This window comes from Acipenser ruthenus, chromosome 1 (assembly GCF_902713425.1).
Source record: "Acipenser ruthenus chromosome 1, fAciRut3.2 maternal haplotype, whole genome shotgun sequence".
Taxonomy (NCBI): domain Eukaryota; kingdom Metazoa; phylum Chordata; class Actinopteri; order Acipenseriformes; family Acipenseridae; genus Acipenser; species Acipenser ruthenus.
The window spans coordinates 38,094,909-38,110,084 of NC_081189.1; positions in this window are offsets into that span (position 1 = coordinate 38,094,909).

Genomic DNA, 15,176 nt, shown 5'->3' on the forward strand with positions numbered 1-15,176 from the left:
TGTGAAAAAATGCTGTAAAGTAAGAATGCTTTCAAAAATAGACATGTTAATAGTTTATATTTATCAATTAACAAAATGCAAAGTGAGTGAACAGAAGAAAAATCTACATCAAATCAATATTTGGTGTGACCACCCTTTGCCTTCAAAACAGCATCAATTCTTCTAGGTACACTTGCATACAGTTTTTGAAGGAACTCGGCAGTTAGGTTGGCCCAAACATCTTGGAGAACTAACCACAGTTCTTCTGTGGATTTAGGCAGCCTCAGTTGCTTCTCTCTCTTCATGTAATCCCAGACAGACTCGATGATGTTGAGATCAGGGCTCTGTGGGGGCCATACCATCACTTCCAGGACTCCTTGTTCTTCTTTGCGCTGAAGATAGTTCTTAATGACTTTCGCTGTATGTTTGGGGTCGTTGTCATGCTGCAGAATACATTTGGGGCCAATCAGAAGCCTCCCTGATGGTATTGCATGATGGATAAGTATCTGCCTGTACTTCTCAGCATGAGGAGACCATTAATTCTGACCAAATCCCCAACTCCATTCGCAGAAATGCAGCCCCAAACTTGCAAGGAACCTCCACCATGCTTCACTGTTGCCTCATTCGTGTACCGCTCTCCAGCCCTTCGGCGTACAAACTGCCTTCTGCTACAGCCAAATATTTCAAATTTTGACTCATCAGTCCAGAGCACCTGCTGCCATTTTTCTGTGTTTTCGTGCATAGTTGAGTCGCTTGGCCTTGTTTCCACGTCGGAGGTATGGCCTTTTGGCCGCAAGTCTTCCATGAAGGCCACTTCTGACCAGACTTCTCCGGACAGTAGATGGGTGTACCAGGGTCCCACTGTTTTCTGCCAATTCTGAGCTGATGGCACTGCTGGATATCTTCCGATTGCGAAGGGAAGTAAGCATGATGTGTCTTTCATCTGCTGCAGTAAGTTTCCTTGGCCGACCACTGCGTCTACGGTCCTCAACGTTGCCCGTTTCTTTGTGCTTCTTCAAAAGAGCTTGGACAGCACATCTGGAAACCCCTGTCTGCCTTGAAATTTCTGCCTGGGAGAGACCTTGCTGATGCAGTATAAATACCTTGTGTTTTGTTGCTGTGCTCAGTCTTGCCATGCTGTATGACTTTTGACAGTAAACTGTCTTCAGCAACCTCAGCTTGTTAGCTGAGTTTGGCTGTTCCTCACCCAGTTTTATTCCTCCTACACAACTGTTTCTGTTTCAGTTAATGATTGTTTCAACCTACATATTGAATTGATGATCATTAGTACCTGTTTGGTATAATTGTTTAATCATACACCTGACTATATGCCGACAAAATCCCTGACTTTGTGCAAGTGTACCTAGAAGAATTGATGCTGTTTTGAAGGCAAAGGGTGGTCACACCAAATATGGATTTGATTTAGATTTTTCTTCTGTTCACTCACTTTGCATTTAGTTAATTGATAAATATAATCTATTAACATGTCTATTTATGAAAGCATTCTTACTTTACAGCATTTTTTCACACCTGCCTAAAACCTTTGCACTGTACTGTATATATATATATATATATATATATATATATATATATATATATATATATATATATAGTTTCAATTATTTTGTTCCTTTCTGAGAATTTGCTTTGGCATTGGCACTGCTTCAAAATACGGCCCTATGATTCTTAATTTAAATAAATATAATATAGCCTCAAGTTGGAGTTTGGAGTCTTGACAATCAAAATATGATTTCACTGACCTTTTTTTTAAACATTGCTATTTATTATCAATAATTGGTGTTACTTCTCAGTAAAATATCCTGAAATATATACAGTAGCTAAGTGAGAACGTGGATGCCTTTGTCTCTATAACAAAATCTTTAGTGTTTGTTGTTTCTTGTTGGTAGAAGATAAACTGTATAAACTTAAGTTCTAGGAATTTCAGATGTTATTCATCACTTCATTGAAGTTTAGATGTATGTAGCCTTATTAGGAAGTAAATATTTGTATAAAAAATCTGTTATAATTTCAAAGGTCAGTTACCACAATATATATATATATATATATATATAGAGAGAGAGAGAGAGAGAGAGAGAGAGAGAGAGAGAGAGAGAGAGAGAGAGATTGGTTCGAGGTTAGGCTCTATTTGGCAATACATGATGGGGTTTTATTTTTTACATTTTTTTTTTTTACAATAGTTCAACGCCTTTATGAAGTTCATTTAAACACATCTCTCTGGTGAGCTTTAGATGGCTGAGTTTGAATGTGATCCCTGTAATTTAGCACCTTTGTGATGGAGCTGTGCAAAAGGACAGTTAGGTTAGTGGTTTCAGATGTTAGACTTTAATGAGTGAGGCTGCATGTTGTTTCTTTCCTATAGGTGTTTTGTCATTGAGAGTTTTCAAGGGCTGTTTTATGCTCACTTGGCGCTACCCACATAAAAGGTAGTCATGCACTAAATGCTTCCACATCAGCCAGCATTAGGACCTGTTTGAAGTATTTTGGGGGATATTGATTTAATTGAAACATTTAGATTTTCTACTGGCTATGCTTTCAAACATTTCGTCAAGCTGAATCATACAGTAAACTTGTGTTAACTAGGGGGGAGAGGTCCAAAAACCAGAGAAATAATATTATGCAGGCATAGTTAGTTATGCCTTCACAGGAATAAAACACAAAAAATTCTAACAGAGTGAAGATTGTATCTATTTCTTGCAATACTTATGTCATTAACATGCACATTGTAATTCTTGTTAGAGGAAAACTTTCAATTTATATTGACATTGTATTTAAATGAATGGTAGAGAGAATCAATGTAATGCTGCAAATAAAATAATAATAATAAAATGAAAAGAAAAGAAAAGGAACAAACTGCAAAGGTGTAATCCTTTCCAATTTCCAGGTATGGAAACATGATCTGGAGGGTTAAGAGGTGAAGCTACCTAGAATGACCTGTGAATCCTTTTTGTTTGTTTTAGTATGCATGAACACTAACAAATTAATATGGCTAATGGTGTGTCTTGCTTACTAGAGAGAGTAAACCTATTTTGTAATCAGTCTTGCAAACAGAAGGTAACCAGTAGTTATAGAAAGGAGCTGATGGAGATCCCTGATCCCCAAACATGGCATGCTTTTATTAGTGCCGTGCTGCATAGGCCACACCTGCAGACGATGGAATGAATTATTGTAGCCTAAATAATTAAATGGCATCACAGGTAGACTATTAGGATTTGCTGTTATTTACTGGTGCATATTCTTCAGTTATGCAAACAACTGTGTAAATGTAAAATTTGAATAAGGAGTAAAACAAATATACATAATATATGAAAATATGTCTGTTTAAAGCTGAATTGTTTTTAAGTAAGATTTTAAGTTATATACAGTACAATAAAATGAACAGTTTATAATAATTTGTTTTTTAAATGTTTTTTGACAGTATTATGTTTCACAATTTCAAATGTAAATGTTTTACACAATATGTTTGGTAAGCCTAATTATAAAGTAAGTTTTGAGAACAAATGTCATATACTGTATAGTACAAACAAATCTACATTTTCTAAAACAATATCCAAGTAAATTACAGCATTTTGCATTCAAATAAATAAAAGATATACCCTGTGTAGAGGCAGCTGTAAACTGAACTGCTTCCGACATACACAGTTAATGCATCCTTATGTAGTGCTCTACTATGTAAATTACAGTTTTTAATGAATCTGATGGGGATTTCTCCAACAGACCAGAATTAATCTGGTTAAATGAAGAATAAATAAACCAATGCAAACATAACAAAACAAAACCAGTATTATTCATGATGCATAGGTAAAATAATCATTAGTTATACTAATAGGCCAAGAGTTACTGCCCCTTGACTTCTGTCAGAGGCTAGTCCCAAGCTCTATTTGGCACCATGTTCTGCAGTGTTTAACTTGTCAAAAACTATCCAAAAGATGGACAGAGACAGTGTCTTCACAAACACCTTCAATCTCCTTCCACTCAGTGCCACCTGGACATTTTACTGAGTTCATTTCTCACACTTAATATCTTTCATAATAAACCTCAGAGGGCAGACCTATAATGGGATTTGTCCCCCTCATTAGGCGGGGATATTTCTTCACTCCTGATAAAAGGGCAAAGGTCTTTACTCTGGATAGCTAGAAAAAAGGGATAATGACTTGAAATCATACGCCTAAGACAGTCATAATTAGTTTGAGGGCTAGCCTGGGAGAAAACACAGTATAAAATAAAATCAGACTTCTGCAGTTTTATATTCAACATCAGAAAGAGCTAACTCCTGAGAAGGTTTGTCTCATGGTTTTCATTCCACCAAAATGTTAATCAAAAACACTTTCAGCATGTTGTCCTGAAACAGTGGGATTTAAATGTTTCAGAACACTTCTTTCTCACAATAATAATAATAATAATAATAATAATAATAATAATAATAATAATAATAATAATATATTTGTAGTATGTATAAGTAACACATTTATTATAGATATACTGTAGTGTGTATGTGTATAACATGAGGAATAATAATATGAAAACAAAAAATGAGCCAGGCATCAAGTCATGTGCTTGGTTGATCAGATGGTTTGTAAGTGACTTACATTATATATATATACTGTGCATATATATATATATATATATATATATATATATATATATATATATATATATTGCGTGGCTGACAGCCATCTTGTCTTGGGAGGGACTCAAGATGGCCACCGTTGCACAGCCACATAGTTTAAATTGGGTTTGCTAAATTGGGTAAATACTTTATTGGAGTTGTGGTGAATTACGCCAGGTGTTGACTGATCTATTGATTGTCAATTAACCCTGGCCATCTGCTATGTAAGGCAAAGGAAATGTTTGTGTGGGCAGAGAGTGTGTAGGAGTGTGCAGTGGAGTGGGGCGAGAAGGAGCGAGTGCAGCAGGTAGTGCTCTCTGTTTATGCACAGGCATAGCCAAAGTTTGGGTGCTGTGTTTATTTTGGAGTGTTTCTGCTTGGAATGTTTTGTTTAAACTGTTTATTTTGTTCCTGTATTTTGTTTTGTTGTAAATGAAAGTGCGTAAGAGTGCTAAACTGCAGTTGCACTGTCTCTGGGTTTGCTATGCCTGTCGTTGACCAGTCTTGACCGCCCACCACGTTACCACAATATATTGTCTTCCAGGTTGATTCCATCAGATGTTAAATACATTTTTTTATTATTTATACACGTAATAAATTGGTGTGAGATGGTCTAAGCATTATACAATCTAAGTAAAGAATAATTAATAGATTGCATTAGGGTGCGCTTGTTCACTCAGCTTTCCTTCAGATGCAAACTAATCCAGGCATGCATTATTAATCAATAATACACACTTCCTTATTCAATAATGCATGTTAGGATAACCATAGTTGTCACTATAAAGTACAATGTTTAGATCACTTAGTAACACTGATGCAGGAAAAACTGTATGTCTATTTTAACTCAGTGCAGTTGTTCAAGACATTATTGTATAGAGCATACCATTTCATTAATTATTGTAAAGGGTACTTACCAGTGACTATTATTTATACATGTAATAAAACGATAGGTTGCGGATGTAATCCCGGTCCCCTGAAAGAGAAGATGACCAACAACAATACTTTTGGGATATGCCTGCCACAGGTCAGGTATTTACTGAGCATTTTATGTCAGAGCTGCCAATAGGCCCCTCCGGGGAGTGACGTGCTCGGTCCCGCCAACTGAGGGAATAAGTAGTCACTCTGCAGAGATCACGTTCTCTTTTGCCTCGAACCCTCGAATGCAAGTGATGTGACCTCGCAAGGTTGGTGGTCATCTTCTCTATCAGAGAACCGGGGTTACATCCGTAACCTATCATTCCCTTTCAATTTGAAGACGACCAACAGCAATACTTTTGGGAAAGTATATCAAAGCGGAGACAGCAGCTGAGGGACGTCTCACTACCGTCAAACTAATGTTTGTGGTGTGAGCGTGCAATCTCAAGGACCCTTGTGCCTAATTATTTTATTATTATTTATTTCTTAGCAGACGCCCTTATCCAAGGCGACTTACAGTCGTAAACAAAAAATACATTTCAAGAATCACAGCACAAGTATTAATACAATTAAGAGCAAGATAAAATACAATGACTTAAGTTCTAATAAGTACAAGTATATTACAAAATATGAATCAATATCGGAGCAGATAACAGTGTCAGTGATAGTTACATCAGGATACGATTAAATGCAAAATACTACAGATTGAATAACACTTGTGGCAGATTACAGTACAGTACTTTATAAAGTAAAGGATTAAATGCAATAAAATAGGGAGCAGATGGCTCCCGAGTGGCGCATCCAGTAAAAGCACTCGCTAGAGTGCAGTATATCACGAGTTCGAGTCCAGGCTATTCCACAGCCAACCGTGGACAGGAGCTCCCAGGGGGCGGTGCTCAATTGGCCGAGCGTCGCCCAGGGGGAGGGAGGTGTCCTCGGCTCACCGCGCACCAGCAACCCCTGTAGTCTGGCCGGCTGCCTGCGGGCTTGCCTGTAAGCTGCACAGAGCTGCGTTGTCCTCTGACGCTGTAGCTCTGAGGCAGCTGCATGGTGAATTTGCAGAGTGTAAAGAAGCGGGCTGCTGACGGCACACACTTCGGAGGATAGCGTGTGTTCATCTTCGCCCCTCCCGAGTCAGCACAGGGGTGGTAGCGGTGAGCTGAGCCTAAAAATATTTGGGCAATTCAAATTGGTGATAAAATAATAAAAACTAATTGGCAATGACTAAATTATTAAAAAAAAAAAATAAATTTGAGCAGATAAGTGCAAGTAAAGCGCATTAAGGAAGAGTGAAAAGAGGAGTTCTACAGGTGCTGTCTGAAGAGGTGAGTCTTGAGGAGGCGCCGGAAGGTGGTCAGGGACTGGGCAGTCCTGACATCTGTAGGAAGGTCATTCCACCACTGCGGGGCGAGGGTGGAGAAGGAGCGGGCTTTGGAGGCAGGGGAGCGGGCTAATAAAGGCACTGAGGAATCTACCATGTTGAGTCGATAGAACCTGGTGAATGTATGCGGAGTAGCCCAGCTAGCCGCAGTACAAATATCAGCCAATGAAGCTCCTCTAAGAGGGCCCATGATGTAGCCACTCATCTGGCAGAGGGTGCGCCCACCCGCCCAGCTGGGGGTAGGCTGGCATTAGTATATGCAGTCAAAACTGTGTCTACAATCCTGTGGGACAGTCGCTGTTTCGAGAGGGTTTGTCAGACTGACGCAGCGCTGTCATCCTATCCACATAACCTCTCAATGCCCTAACTGGGCAGAGGGAATTTAATCTCTGATCCTCTGAAGAAGAAAAAGAAGGGGGAAGGAAATCCTCCTGTTCCACTGAGTGGTTTAAGTGGAAAGCCGTAACCACCTTAGGGAGGAAAGCGGGGTTCATACATAACGATACCCTGTTTCCATCATCCCAAATACGCATGCAGGCACTGTGTACTGACAGATCCTGTAGCTCACTAAGCCGCTTAGCAGAGGTGATGACTCTAGCAGATTTTGCAGAAACTGTAAAATAATTGCTATAGGTCAATAGAGGGGATCATGACCTCTGGTCATACACCAATTTTGAAAATATTTCCACTTATTGGCTTACAACGACCTTGTGGAGAAGACCCTAGCATTCTGCAATGTACTGACGAATGCGTCTGAGAGCCCTAAGGCAGACAGATGGTCCCATTCAGGAGATATTTCCTACGCAATGTAAATATGCATCCTTTAAGTCCACAGTGGTAAACCAGTCGACCAGACGGACGAACTGGAGGATGTGGCGATGTGTGACCATCTGAAACCTCCTCTCCCTCAAAAACCCATTGAGGTTTCTCAGGTCTAGGATGGGCGAAGGCCACCATCCTTTTTTGGCACTAGAAAGTACCTTGAGTAGAACCCCTCCTCTTGAGAGGTGTGTTCTATGAGGTGGAAGGCTTGTTTGAGAAGTAATGTTTTTACTTCTTGCCTGAGGTAGAGGGTCACTCACGGATGTAACCGTGATCCCTCGAAAGGGAGGAGGGCCCATGAGGAACTGCAGCGCATAATTGGTGTGTACGGTGGTGGTGGTGCAAGTCCGCCAATATTGCAGCTGGTGTTGTGAGAAGGAGTGGGTCTGAGGCCGCAAGCTTTCAGGGCCCCTGCTGGGGCTGGATTGGAGCCTGCCTTGGAGGCTGCCTAGGTCAACGTTGGAACTGCCTCCCGGAGCGCTGTTGTGCTGGGGCCCCCCGTCCAGCATTCCCCGCCCCTGCTGGCCCGAATGTATGGCCAGGAGAGATAGGCACATCCAGCAAGGCCGACTTATCTGAATCTGGGACCCTGGCCTGTGACAGCCAAAGCTGTCTGCATGCCAAGCTTCAGCCCAGGTTTTGCCCTTGGAAGCCTGACACCTGCAGCAGCATACCTGAGACCAAGCGCAGCTTTGAAGCTACTGGTTCAGGGAGGGGTGCCGATTGTAAAATGCCATCCAGGTAGGCCAAGAGGGGACGAGCCGTGTTTGCCAGGACGGGGCTCCCAACGCTGCAGAGGGCTCGGCTTATCTGGCTGAGGAAGCCGCACCAGTAAACTCTGCAAGCCTCCTGCACAGGGTCCGTGGCTGGGACGCTACGTCTCGTCCCCTAAGGTGGAGGAGGCGTGATGCATACCAAGACACCTAACACAGAGGAGGTGTTTGTCCTGTGGGGGAATCATCCCTCCACAGGACGTGCAAGGGTGGAATTTAGACATCTCAACGTACCGGAACTAAGCACCGTTGCACGGAGGGTCTGAGCACTAAGGGTGCATAAGCACCAATGCACTGAGGTACCGAGGACACCAAAGCACCGAGGCACTGAGTGCACCGATGCAGGGAACATCTAAGCTCCAAGGGCGCCGAGGCACCGAGGCTCTGAGGAACCGAAGCACTGAGGGTACCGATGCGGGGAGTGGTTGAGCACTGAGGGCACCGAAGCACCAAGGCTCAGAGGCACGGATGCTCCGAGGGCACCAAAGCATCGAGGCATCGAGGCTCTGGAGCACCGAGGGTGTCGAAGCACCAAGGGCATCAATGCAGGGAGCATTTAAGCACAAAGGCACCAAGACTCTGGGGCACCGAGGGCGGTGAGGTACCGAGGGTGCCGAGACACAGAGCATTTAAGCACTGAGGGTGCCTGAAGCACCGAAGGTACTGGGCCGAGTGTCTAGTCTGGACCGCGTGCAGTCACACAACCGGGGAAGCACGTAGCTTGTAGCAGTGTGGAGCACTGCCTACAGACAGTATAGAGAGAAAAGAAAAAGAGAGACTTTTTTATTTATTTTTCATTTTAAGACCCAACACACCGAGGTGGGTGGGTCAGTGTATCCATGGAATCTACTCTACAGTGGGGCTGGATCAGGCCCGGTGGAGGTAGCACACATTTTTCTTTTAAAATTTTTAAAATTTTTTAAACTGCAAAGCATTGGAGACAACATATACTCACACACACAGCAGAAGCTGAAGGGTAGGACTTTTTGGGGGGGGTTGCGGTCACCGAGTGGGCGGGCCGAGTCAGCCCAGCGGCGTCGACTCAACAGCGGGCGTGGCAGAGCCGAGACCCGGTGGAGGAATACGCGTCTCTGTTTTCTCTGTTTTTATTTTTTTATTTATTTATTTGCTGCAAAAAGCTGAGGAAAAATAGAAAAATACACACAGATAGCAGAGCTGAAGGGTTAGAAAAGCAGACTACAGTCACCAAGTCATGCAGTGTTTATAGCTCAGTCCTCAGAAGAAAATTCTTTAATTTCTTTACATGCTCTATCTTCAAAGCTCTCTAACCACCTACATTACATTGGTGCCACTGGGGGGCACATTACCACCACATGAATTCCATCCCTCCTGCTGGTCGTGCCAGCATGTGGCTCTGTTTGTACTGTGCAAACAGTTGCTGTCATATCTAGCTGTTCAGGAGCATGACTGAGACATTCTGTATATCAAAAACAACTATGTTCACATGTCAACTAATGTATAACCTAAGACGTTTAAAGCATTACTCCTGCTTTATATCATGGACACATGTTTTGTTTCGTTTTTTCACAAATTAAATAAATGTCATCTGGTGAATAAATGTGTGTATACTGTGTCACTGAAGCAGAAATAAGTGGCAAGCTACAGTTTTAAGCCCCAAAGTAATGTATCCTTTGGGACAATGGAATTAAAATCCAATTTTCTTGTGTTTTTAGTGCTCTGAGATTTTATGCTGCTTCTGAACAAGAATGTAGGCGAAGAAAAATCATAAAGAAAAGCACAGGGGCGAATTGAGAAGAACTCTCCAGTTTCTTAGGCGAGTCGTCATGCTCCAGCTAGCAACCCAGCCAATGACAAGAGCGATGCCAGCACTGTTCAGCAGATCCAAACACTTAAGGCATAGCAACCTGATGTCCTTCCTGAAGGCTTGGGATTTGCAGGTTCTCTTGCAGGCTTAACGAACAATAAACAAAAAGAGTGGCATTTGATACTGGAGGGAGAGAGAGTGAACAGTCCACAGGATTATATGCAGCTTCTCAAAAGGTATAAAGTTCACACACTGTCAACTTTTTTGAAGTGTTCACATGGCTTGTATAATTGTGCTATGCACACCCATTGTGATTCTTTAACATTTAACAGTGTTGAAGTACAACTATTTTCACATTTTACATGAAAGGTTTTAGAAACAGTACATGTATGGCTTGACTTATAATGTTATAGCTCCCTGCAAATGTTCAATACAAGCATTTGGAAGTTTAAAAACAAAAGCAGACATATCAAACGTTGTAAATTCTACTGCTTCTAACATACACAGTTAAGCTTATAGTACTTGACAGTATTTTATCTTGCCCATGCACTGTTATGAACTTATAACCAGCGCTGGCATCCAGCCTTCTAAGGGGGAAAAAACAATTCTGGAGATTTTACAGTGCACAGCTAATGAAAACAAAATCTTTCTTTCAGCCCTGTTTGCTGAATGAGATGTACTCTGTAGGTGAGTGATCGGAAATCATTCAGTAAAGTGGCAGGTTGTTTTCTGCAGACTAACAAGCTTCTTACGGAACATGTATATGTTGTGTGAGATGATAGCTTGCTCTCACATAAAAATCAGACCGCAATATAGTTATCAGAAGTCTGATTTCAGCTGGAAGGCTCGCTGGAGGACATTTCTTGTAGGGATTCTGCCTATCCAGATTATTTGGGTTTATGAATGCTTGCCAAGGTCTAAGACTTAAGCCCTGCACATAATAATAGACATCTGGTTGACAGATTTTTTCTAATGGAACTTCTCCTTTACTGCAATAACAATTCAAAATCTTAAAGAGACAGTGCTACCAACAATAGAGTAATCCCAAGTGAAAGGTAAAATGCAATAAAATAATTGTATGGCTGTTTTGGTTTTATTTTAGATGGATAAAAATACTCTAGCTGTAGTATTAAAAAAATTGTGTTATTTCTTCCCATTTAAATTACACTTCACAATGTTTATATTAAATGTAATTAAAAGGTTTTATATAAACTCTCAGTAAAACAAAGCATTCTTACACATCAAATCCATGAAATCCTGAAAAGAGTGAATTAACGAAGGGCCCTAATACAGTAAAGTCTAATAATCGTGATTTGTGAATGTCTGAATTATTGAATGGTAAAATATTGAGGAAGCCCTGTATATTGAAACATCACGGAAAGAAAACAAATCTGAAAGTGTACAAAACTGCCAAATAGAAATCAAATAGAGTAAATATGAGAAGAAGAATATTCTGTAAAATTAATTGTAAGAAGGCTAATGAAAAAAAACAAACCTTTTGCCAGGTGGAAAAAGAACATTAATTGTATAGTATGTTTGAGAGACTGCTTTCAAAAGTCAGAGCAGATGTGGGTGTAAGCTATCTAAAGGGAGTCTAATAAAGAAAGCATATTTATAAATAAATTACAATCAGATCGGCTTATTTTTAAAGACGTGGTAAAAGCTCTGAAAAGTCAAGAAAGCCCAGTTTGTAAGTAACAAATATATGAACAGAAACTATCAACTGCACATGAGGAAACCATCGGAAATGATTAGAAGCATTGAAACAATGCAGTTTGATGATGAGATAAAGCAACTTACCCTAAGGGCCAAAATCACAATTCACTCCACTGTCTTTGGAAAGCTGCTCACAGTGAACATAATGTGAAGTTTTAAGGGTTCACCATGCTTATTTAGAAACACGCATACATCTAATAGATATTTTCAGTATTTATGTGGGTAGATTTATTATACTGGAAGTTTATAGTGCTTTTATGGATGTTTGTGGGTTGAATTGGGTGGGGCAGAAAACTTGAACAGTAGCTGGCCATGTGTTTCTGTAATTAATTACAGTAAATACATCTTAAATGAAAGGTATATTATACAAGCAAAATATTTCCATCCAATTGTTTATAGTGCATTATATTTATTTATTGTGAACCTTATTTAGAATTTTTATTATCTTGCAACCCCAGTTGCTATTATAAATCATGAATTATAATCAACCAATTGCTATAGGATTTGTCCAGTATATCTTATCCAGTGTATAAAACATATGGTATATTATGAATAATTAATTAATTGGTTTGTGGGTTCACTTTGCAGTCCTCTTGCCAAAACTACACAAGATGAGATGTCTTTATACCAAAAAAAGACTCAAAACTCAACTTATAGTATACTAGCATAACCAAAAGTATTGTATTCAAATCAAAATGTCAGCATAGTTTAGCATCATTTCTTTTTAAATTAAATTGTTGTTGCTTTTATTACAATTCAAGTACAAAAATGTATATGCGTGTTTTTTAAGAATGTTGCTGGACATTTACCAGCGTTTAGCTAAGTCTGTTTCTCATAGCAGTTTGGCAACTCTGTCAGAATCTAAAGTGTGGCTTTAATGTGATGAGAAGTATTTGATTTATAAACATATATACAGTAGACAGGAGACGAGATTATTTTGTATCATTATTCATTGTTGGCATTTAGCACCTCCAGGCTATTCACACAATTTTCACTTGCTCCCATTATGGGTAAAACAGTAATACTAAATAATGCTCATGAACTAGATTTCTGAAATTATTATTTATTTATTTTTTTAAATACAAACAATAATTTTCTGTAGATCTTGATTTCTGTAGTATTTTATTATGTTATTAACAAATACACTATACTGTACAGTGAACAATAGATCACTTTCATTGCATAATTGTCTTTACAACATTAAACACATGTTATAAATTACAATGCATTCTACATTGTGGAAAAAGGTTAAATAAAAGCGAAGAGTCTGGTCTTACAGAGGGCAGTCCTTTGCAAACAGAACAGAGCAACAATTAATAAAGGAACCTATTAAGGTCTTATTATTGCTGCTAAAAAGGGAGGTAGAGTTTCACTCCTTTGAAGTAACTGAGAATGATTCAGGCCTCATTATGGAGATATAATCTACATTCATACATTTATGTTAGCGATTCAAATCTATTGGGACAGATTGAATTCCGTTAAATAGTGCATCTTTACCGTGGAACCTTTCTCAGGCTCTCTCAGGTTAATCCAATAGGTGACCTAACAATGCAAAACACTGGAGGACATTCAGAGGCTGACTGGGGTTGTAAAAGAATGCATTTACTAAAAAGGACAATCGAAAACAATAGATTTTTTTTCTATCATTGGTTATAAAAATAGGCAAACTTATTTGTGTATTTATTTATTTTTAAGTCTGTTATCTTCGTAATTACCCTGTCAGGAAATAATTATATTCTGATATGACTTCCATCTAAACTTGGCATTCCCATTCGTTGGATCACTATAGAATTATTGTTTCATGGAATTAACATTATTTTTTATTTATTGATATTTTTTATTCACAGGCTACCATTACAGACCATACAATTTAGAAGGCCACAATACAGTTTGATTAGAGAGATAAGGCCCACACTGCAGGTGATATGAAAAGCTACAATTCCATTGTTTTGCTGCAATAATTAAAACCTTTTACATATTTGAGTCTCGGTTTTATGATTGTCAACACCAGCCCAAACATAAGCCAAACAGTAAATCCTAAAGGTAACTGTAGTTCTAACCCTACATGTAATCAACAATGTGAAACCAATTTGTGCCATGCAAGCTGTGAAACAAACAACCCAGGTGGTTAGTTCAACACCCACTTGCTTGTAATACAAGCATAGAATCCTTGCCTTTGGTGCAACAGAAAACATGTGAATCAAGTTCCCAGTTAGCTAATGTGTGGCTTGTTTAAGGACACAGGGAACACAGGTGGCAGATTTTTTTCCAGTATTTGCAAGGATTAGAAGGGACAGAGCAGCTTTAAAATCATTATTCGTTTTAGTACTGATTCACCTGATTCCTTTGTTTCTTGTGCTCTAAATTAAATCGGTTGTACTGGGGTGGGCCAGGAAACACAACTAAGGGGAAACCACTGATAACATCATCCAGTTTGTGAAAAAGCAAATCATGCACTAACTAAAAACATGAGTTAGACTGGGAAAGGGGGTGGAGATTAGTGGAGAGAGACTGGGAAGAGAAACTACAGAAAATTCCGTAAAAAGTAATAATAATAATAATAATAATAATAATAATAATAATAATAATAATAATTAAATGCATAAATAAATACATAAATACATACATACATAAATAAATAAATAAATAAATAAATAAAACAAATTTATTCCATACAAATACATTTGGCCCAATATTGTTATAAAGGTTTACCTCACTAGGGGGAACTAGTGCAGCTCATTCTCTTTCCCGCTGTGTGTGTCTCCCTCATTTATTCTCTTATAGTTTCTACATGATATATTGCATACATAAATTATATTTATTGTCAGCTCACAGTTCAACAAAGTAAGTGACTTTCACAGATCTCTTGTAACCTTGGCTGATATCAGAAATATTACTTGTACGTTATTTTTAAATGAACATTATTTACAACTGGCATCAGTAAGTCAGTTAAGCTACCAATAATACAGCTGAAACAGATGTTTAAACTGTGTTCATTTTTGTTTCATTTTCACCCACCATAGTACCGTATTCACCTCCTTTTCAGTATTTCAGGTTTGAGTATACACTACTTAGTTGTTGGATATCACAGACACAACAGAATATGTATGTCTCTGAAGCAGATCAAAGTGTAATGTTTCAAGAATGGTTGCATATACTCCAAAAAAAGGGGGGTAA